Source organism: Humulus lupulus, chromosome 4 (genome assembly GCF_963169125.1).
Source record: "Humulus lupulus chromosome 4, drHumLupu1.1, whole genome shotgun sequence".
NCBI lineage: Eukaryota > Viridiplantae > Streptophyta > Magnoliopsida > Rosales > Cannabaceae > Humulus > Humulus lupulus.
Window position 1 is genome coordinate 122,823,072 of NC_084796.1, and position 9,065 is coordinate 122,832,136.

Sequence of the window (9,065 nt, forward strand, 5' to 3'; positions counted from 1 at the left end):
GGTTAGCATATTGCTTAATCCTGTCCTCAAGGAAACTATGTCCTTGCTTTCAAGCTCATCCTATCATAGTGCTAACCGACCAGCCCCTTCGGCAAGTCCTCCAAAAACCAGAGGCGGCTGGGCGATTATTAAAATGGGCAGTCGAACTAGGGCAGTTCGATATCACATATTCATCGCGAGCAGCAGTAAAAGTACAAGCCTTGGCTGATCTTACTGCAGAGTTCACTGAACTCCCAGACAGCGAACTGTGCGAACAACCTAGTGCGCCTGAGCCTCAAGAGAAAGCTCCATCGTGGAAGTTATTCACGGATGGGTCGTCCAACGAATCCCACGCAGGAGCGGGAGTGATATTGATAACACCGGAAGGGCATCGATTTCACTGCGCCATTAGGTTCGACTTCACCGCGTCAAATAATGAAGCTGAATACGAAGCACTCCTCGCTGGGTTAAGAATGGCCAAAGACATGGGTATAAAGACGCTTGATATTTACAGCGATTCACAGCTGGTAGTGAACCAAGTTCTAGGGGAATATCAAGCGCGAGGCCTAAAAATGGTGGCCTACTTGAATAAAACAAAGGACCTGCTAGCCCAGTTCAAGAAGTATACTCTCCAGCAAATACCACGGGATCAGAATTCAAATGCAGACGCCTTAGCCAAACTCGCGAGCGCGAAAGATGCTAACACTTTGAACATTGTGCCAGTAGAAAGATTGAGTGAGCCAAGCATACAAGCGGTTGAAGCCAGTATGGAAATTCGAATGGAGGATACATGGATGGTACCTTACTTGGAGTATCTGACAAATGGTGTGCTACCAACAGATAGAAACAAAGCCAGAACTCTACAAAGGCAGGCCGCTAGGTACATACTGGTCGATGGTGTTATGTACCAGAGAAGGTATTTAATGCCACTACTCAGATGCGTTACACCAGAAAAAGCTAAGGAACTAATGAAAGAGGTGCATGAAGGCTTCTGTGGAGATCACGCTGGGGGGCAGAGTTTGGAAAAAAAGATTCTAAGGCAAGGTTACTTCTGGCCAACTATGAACGAGGATTCGATGGAATTTGTACGAAGATGTGATAAATGTCAAAGGTTCTCCAAAATTCCACGAGCAGCTCCAAACGAGTTGAAACAGATGCAGAGTCCGTGGCCTTTTGTGGTATGAGGGATAGATTTGATTGGATCCCTGCCAACGGGAAAAGGCGGAGTAAAGTACGCAGTCGTGGCAGTTGATTACTTCACTAAATGGGCCGAGGCTGAACCACTCGCTACCATAACAACCAAGAAAGTTCTTGACTTTGTCATCAAGAACATTGTTTGCCGGTATGGTTTGCCCCGAAAGATAGTTTCAGACAACGGAACCCAATTTGACAGCGACTTATTCACCGACTTCTGCGAAAGGCACGGAGTTATTAAAAGATTTTCTTCAGTTGCGTATCCCCAAGCAAACGGGCAGGTCGAGGCCGTGAATAAAACTCTTAAGGACACCCTGAAAAAGAGGCTTGAAGACGCTAAAGGAGCATGGCCAGAGCAGCTGCCTGAAGTCCTCTGGTCGTATAGAACATCTCACCGAACAGCGACATGTCATACCCCATTTTCCTTAGCCTACAGATATGAGGCTATGTTACCTATCGAGTTAGATTCCCCCGCTTAACATACGACCAGGACCAGAACAGCCAACTGATGATGGAGTCCCTAGACTCAATTGACGAGATACGGGAAAAAGCCCAACTCCGAGTTGCTGCGTACCAGCAAAAGGTCGCCCGATACTTTAACTCAAAAGTAAAAGAAAGAAAATTCAATGTCGGTGACTTGGTGCTACGGCGAGTTTTCTTAAATGCCCGCGACCCCACTGCTGGAGTACTCGGACCTTACCAGATTGAAGAAGTCCTTCATCCGGGCACCTACAAACTTGCACGCCTAAACGAAGATCTCGTTCCACGTTATTGGAATGGAGAACACCTACGCAAGTATTATCAGTAAACAGTCCTTTTTAAAGGACTGGCTTGTATTAAATTCTACTTTTTACAAGTTTTGCAAAAAGGGTTAGCCACGTTGTATGGCTAATCACTTATAAATGTAAGATCTTTTTTAAGATCACTCGTAAAGACATGTTTAGTCCATTTTTAATACGAGATTATAAGGGACTGTGCGCAGCCAGTCATTCTTGCCAACTATTGTAAATTTATTTTTACAAGTATTTGTTCATTACGTGTGTTGTTTTGCTGTATTACAAGTGTTAAATCTTGCAACGAGCAGTAATGTTCGCACAGGTCGTGGTCAAGGCAAGTGACCAAGGACCTAAAGCTCCTTGATCACTTGGGGGGCATATAAGGTACATCGATAGCAAAGCATACAAGGTATGTAAACACATGAACAAAATAAGTGAAAGCATGCTACGGTACTTAGCGTATTTTTCAAAATTTATGATTTTGTTAAATCGAACAAAAGTACTATGCTAAGTTCGGTCATGCGAACAGGTATTATAATAAAAGATTATAATATCAAAGGCAAACGTTTAGACCGCGAGAATTAGCGCTCGGATGTAAAAATAGAATTAAAAGGAATAAAAACCTTTACACCGCGAGCAGTACTGCTCGGATGTAATTGTTCAAGCATAAGAAAAAAAGCTGCCCTCGCAGCAATAAATAAAAAAAAAAGAGGATTGTCTTTACAAAGAGACCCGTGGGCCATAAAGCGAAAAAAGAAAAAAATAAATATTAATTTTGCTGGGGGGCAGGAGGGTCTTATGGATTAGGAGCGTTTTGATCAGCCGGAGGTTTAGCCACAGCAGCAGCAGCAGGAGTTTGGGCCTTGGCTCTCTCTTCTGCTTCCAGTCGAGCAACACACTGCGTCATCAGCGTCTCTTGCAACTGCTCGGAGAGATAGCTAATGTCTACCTCCCGATTGTGCTTCCAGAAGTCGTAGAAGCAGAGGAAGGTGGCTTCCTTATACTTCTTTAGAGTTTTAACTCTGTCCTCCTCGAGCTCGCGCACCCGTTCCTCAAGCTTCTTTACCTCATCCCTGCTGGCAGTCAGGTCGAGTGTGAGCTGCTTGCACTCTTGGGTGTTGAGTTTGCAGTTCTCCTTCCATTTGTGCCGCTCGTCGATGGCTTTGTTCCGGGCCGCTTCACTCTCCTGAAGCTCTCGGGTAAGAGTGGATTGATCCTCGCATAGCTGCTCGTTTAGTTTAACCAGCTCCTTGTTCTCCTCGAGCAACTTGGTCTTCTCATCCTCAAGCGCTTGCGTAGCCTGGGCAAGCCTGGAGTCAAAGTTCCTCTCTCGAGAAACCATCGCCCCAGCTCGGCGCCAGCTAACAGTCAAGGACAAAAACCCCTGAAGAAAAAATGAGTTAAGAAAGGAAATTTAGCATAAATGACAAAGCAGCGAAAGACGACTTACACTGGCTATCTCGTTCAGCCCTCTGTTAATGATTTCGTTAATGTACATCGTGGCAGTGTCAATGATGGCGACCTGGGAGCGCTTATGCTTGGAGAGCCGATATAATCTCTCCCTGGCCATGCCAACTATGTGGCTGGGCAGGGAGCCTTCGGACAAGTGGTCCATGGTCTCTTTGTCTATGGCCTTTGAGGAAGACCAAGGATTGGCAGGCGTGGGATTTTGCTGCTCGGGGGCAGGCGGATGTGTTAAGTTCTCTTTGGAGGGGGCGTCGGTGGGAGCATCTTCTGTTCGGGCTTTCTTCGAAGGGGTCTTGCTACTTTCCCCACGAGCTCTTTTGCTGTCCTTCTTCGGGACAGAAGCTTCGGCAGCAGCTTGGTAGTGTGCAAAGAAGTCCCCGGGGTCCATGCCTGCACAAAGAATGACATTTCAAATGATGAGATTAAAGGGTCGCAGAGAAACAAAGGTTAGAATATAAGAGATGCAAAAGTAAGGTACCCGAGCTACACCTACTGGTCGGAACATTGTCTACTGAACTACCTAGTTCCTGGAAGAAATCAGAATTTAAAGAAGGAGCGTTCCTAAAATTGCCGTCCCCATCAAATAGGTGGGTGGGAATTGGAAAGTTATTTAAAAACGAGAATGGTGTATTGTATACATCCGACGAGTCGTCTGACTGTTCAGCAGGCTCTGCAGCCTTTTGTTTCCCCTTGCCCTTGGGGACCGACGGTTCTGCTGCTCGGTGGGGAGCAGCAGGTTCCCTGATTGTAACCCCAGTTGGCCTCTTCCTAGGAGGAGGTGACTGAGGTTGCTGCTCGGGACCCTGCTCGCGTCCCACGCTAGCATGGACACCACCCACCGCAGGTTCGCTGGTCGCAGGAAGGGAGCCCTTAAGGCCAGCCAGCCTAAGGTTAGCCTCAATGACCAAGTTTTTCACACTCTTAGCAGCATTGGACATACTGGCTAAGAGTGCTGCCCTCAACTCCATTCCTGGAGTAGGGGTCGGGCGCAGCCATGGACCTGGAGTACAGTGGAACAGTAGAGTATTATGACAAGAGAAAATTTAAAGGGCAAGAACTACTGGTTTAAGGCTCGTTATTCCCCTTACCTCCTCGTGCGAATGCCAGGTTGTCCGCAACAATGTCAGGTGTGAGAAAGTATTCCAGATGATACTTCCCCACATTGGAGATATGGGTGGTCTCGGACAGAAACGTGCGTCCGGACTCCTGATGGAAGAAAGGAAGAACCCCGTACCGTCTTGGTTGGGGTTGGACTTAAGGTCAAATAGATAATTGACCTCATGAGGAGAGGGGGCTGGCCATTTCTTGAGTTTGTAAAGGATATAGAGCGCGGTCAGCATCCTATATCCGTTCGGGGTAATCTGAAAAGGGGCCACCCCGAAGTAATTAGCCACCCCTTGGAAAAATGAATGCAGAGGCAAGGTGGCACCCGCCTCAATATGGTATCTTGACCAGGCGCTATAGGCCCCCCCTGGCAGGTTGGCTCACTGGTCGATGGAAGGTCTGACTAGGGTCACCCCCGTCAGATTGTACTTAGTTAAATAATTGGAGACCATGCGAATGGTCACCGTGCTTGGAGATACCATGTGCCACTCAACATCCGGCTGATCAGCGTGACGAGGACGGGCACGTGCTTGAACTTCAGTCTCAGGAAGGAATTATCCTCGACCACTGGTCGAGGGGGCATCAGCAGGAGGCTGACTGGGAGTAGGGTTGTGTCTTTTTCTGGCCTTGGTTTTTGTTCTGGCCATTTTCTGGGTAGGAGCTGGTGGAGGATTTGGGTTAGAACGTGAAAATGGAATTTCTGGAATCAACGTGGATGGATTCTCTTCACCTTCGAGCAGATGGGCTAAGAGTTCGTCTTCGATAGGTCTTTCTCCCCCCCAAGGGTCTTGCATATGAATTGCAAACAGACAATGGAGGAGATAAGACACAATCCGCGAAGTAGTCTGGGGAAGCTGGGATAACGTTGCTCGTGCCTAAATAGCCAGCAGCATCCTAGTCCTACGCTAACTTCAACGTGGGTAAATAAAAAAAAAGGAAGGGGAAGAAGAACGTTTTCTGAAAAGAACTTTTTTCAACTCCTAAAGGGCGAATTTTTTTTTTTTCTTCAGTTTTTTCGTCTAGCTTATAGGTTGAATCTTTCGACAGCCTAACGCCCCAAACCAGAAACTCTATCTATCAAACTGTTGATCTAACCCATACAAGGTATAAAGACGCACTTCTACAGAATATTAGGCGATTTATACCAAAAACCCTAAAAACCCTATTCAAGAACGCAGACATATCAGAGCACAAAAATAGCATGCATGACGTAATACAGAACTTAAAGGATGGAATCCTTACCTGAAAGAAGGAGGAGATTCGGAAGAAAATGAAAACTTGAGGGGGAAGACCTGTGGCACGACGTCAGACTGGTTTTTTGAAGCTCTAAACACTGGTGCAAGTTCTTGAAAATCTTGGTAAAAATGACGGGTAAAGGTTTCTTGAAAAAGAAGAAAGGCTACTTATAGAGATCAAGGGGGGTAGCCAAAAGGCGGTAATCATCACTTCCCACTTTCAAAACGTGGGGAAGTGGACAAGCCGTCAGATTGCCTTTTTGGAAACCGAAAAGACTTGATTAGACATAATTATGTCACAGTTTTTGAAAATGCACGGGGATTCTGACAGACGTGGGAAGACGAACGGTTGTTCCCTTAAGTTTCTTTATTACTGGTCGCACTAAACAAACTTGGGGGGCAAATGTTATCCCAAAAATCAGAAGTGAATGACATGGCAGGAATTAATTGCACGTGGCTGACACCTGGCAAAACCTATGTTCGACTATCGACCAGGAAGATGTTCGGAGTTATGCGATCGGTCTCTTCATACGACCAGTCTGGTCGTAGGCACGTAACACGCGGAGGAAATCTTAGGCAGTTATGATGGAATCCGAAATTCTCTCCCATGATTTCCTGAGTATCCGATTATTTAGGAAATAATATCTGTAACAAATTAATGTAAATCTTCCCTGAGCTTATAAATAGAAGGAGAGGGCTCAGGGAAGGGGACCCGATCTTTTTCTCTTTTTCTGACTTCTAAGTCGCTGGAGTTTAGAGTTATCATATCAATCACATTGTATTGTTCTTCAGAGGTTAGTGAAACTCATTGAACCCTAGTTCTTTGATCACTCCTTTGACTCTCACATCAATAACAATCTAAGTGGACGTAGGTTATTACTAGATTCTGGGGCCGAACCACTATAAAATATCGTGTTCTTATTATTTTCGCTACTACGTTCTTTTCAACGCATTCATCCACGTCAAGCGTATTTTGAATCCGTGCCAGTTGCCCAAAATCAGGGTCAACAAGTTCAACTTTCTATGCAGCTGACGTCACATCATCTAAAAAAAACCATGATGAATTTTTCCTTGATGACATCAGCTGCTCGTATGCGGGCAGGGGCTATATATAGTCCTTGCCTCTTCCCATTTTTTCCACCTTCAAACTCTTTAAAATTTCTCTTTCCTCAAAAACCCTCTCAAACCCAAAGTTCTTGCTTCCAATCTCTTGATCTTCAATCCGATTTTGCACCAAGTTTTTCCTCAAGATCATCATATAAGTATGTTTTCTTAATCATCCACTTGTTTTCCCTTTTCTCTTTGTAATTTCTTGTAAAATATGTGGTAGTTGTGAACTTTTCATTTTCGAGTTTTTGAGCAAATCGTGAAAACTTTGAATTTTTCTTGAAAAACTGTTGATTTTATGGGAAAATGGGTGTTTGGGAAGTAGGAAAATGAACTATAGGCTTTGGGCTTGTTTACTTATGTGTTTGATGCTAGGAAAATTTGTAGAATTGAAGAAATTTTTTTAATTTGTGATCTTTGGAAAAATAGTGGAAAATTTCCCTCCAAAAGGTAAGTAAAAAAGTTTGAGAAAAACCTTTTTAATTGCCTTTTGGACCCCTTTTTATATCCAGTCGAATGAAAATCGTGTTTATTCGAGCAACACACCCTGTTTAGGCACACATATGCTGGTCGAATAACTCACTTCCCCTTTCCCTGTCACCAGATGTATGCACGCGATCACTAGGGAAGTGACTATTGGATAGACCCTGATTTATTTCAAACGCTGGTCAATGATGTAGATCAGAATTGACCAGATATTGATCTCAACTACGATTCTCTTGAACCTTCTGCCCAACCTACGGAGCAATCCCATCAATATCATTTCCAATTTGTCCCCGACCAAGAGTATCATTGTAAGGATGATGAGTTGCACCAAGGAATAAGGAAATTCCTTCCAAAGGACATGACCTATGTTTTCCATCCTGACTCCTTTGATACTCTCCCGGTCAGAATCCCAATCAGTGGGAGGGCAACGAGAAGGACTTCAATAATTGAAGAGGCTGTAACTATTGCTTTCTATTATCCATATATGACTAGAGTAAAGCAAATGACTAAGAAAAGAATAGCTCCAGACCCACACGTCCCAAGGCAAGCGACCAGTGGGAATAATGAGCAATAGCAAGGGCAGCAAAACAAGCATCCTGAAGTGGCTGCACTAGTTGTGGAGGTGACCAACACACTTCGACTATGGGTGAAACTTAAGCCTCGGAAGAAGAAAAACGTGGCTTGACATGTTGTTCCAGGAAGCACTCTTTCGAGTAGTGCTCTTGAAGGTTATCTGAGAGGTACAACTTTGGGAGATTAGCATGGTGACTCCTTGGGCCGACCAGTGCGCTAACTTACCTGCTGGAGCCTTTAGCGCTTGGTCGTGCTTCCACATACAGGCCGACGTCACACTGCCACTCCACGAGTACTTCAGGGGCATATCTGAGTACTTCAGTATTGCCCATTTCCAAATTACTCCAAATAGATACTTAATGCTTTCAACATTATACATCCTCTACCACCAGATCCATTACCAGTTCGAGCTTAAGTCCAATCTAGGTCATCATGGTACTGGATTTTTTATTTTTACCACAGAGACATGAGCAAAGTATTTCTAACCGAGCCCACATTTAGGAGTAATGTGGGTGCATAATTAAATGAGTATTTTCTGACGAAAGATCTGGTCACAAAAAATCTATCCTTCCAACAAGGAGGTAATGAGCTTTTCTTATTTCTCCTTTACTTCGTTGTTTAGGCCCATGGGAACGACCTCTTCCTAGTTTGGGCATGCTCACTCGAGCAGCTTTACTAGATAGCCTTATGAATGACGAGAAAAGCTGTAGGCTTCTAGTAAATAATGCTAACCTTAGATTTGTTGGCCTACTCAAACCCCACCAGAACAACAAGGACGCCACCACCAAAAGTGAAACTGGTGGAAAAGCCACTGAGCAAGAAGTTGGTGAAGAGAAGTGGCATAATGAGCAGCCTCAGTCGACCCCTACTCCTACGAGGAGAAGAACAGGGGGAATAAGTATTAGGGAGCAGGAAGATGCTTTCGTGCAGAGATCCAACTCTCTTTGAAGTTAAAAGGAAGAGGAAACAAGTGCTAGTCCAAGATGATGACCTTCTCAACATCTCCTTTTCTTCTAATGATGACAAGGATGGCATCCCAAGTAATAATTTAATTTATAGTATTACTTCACCAGTAGCTAATTGTAGACGTAGGCTTTTTGATTCACCATGCTCGAATAGTAGTGTAGATATGGGCACCATGCTT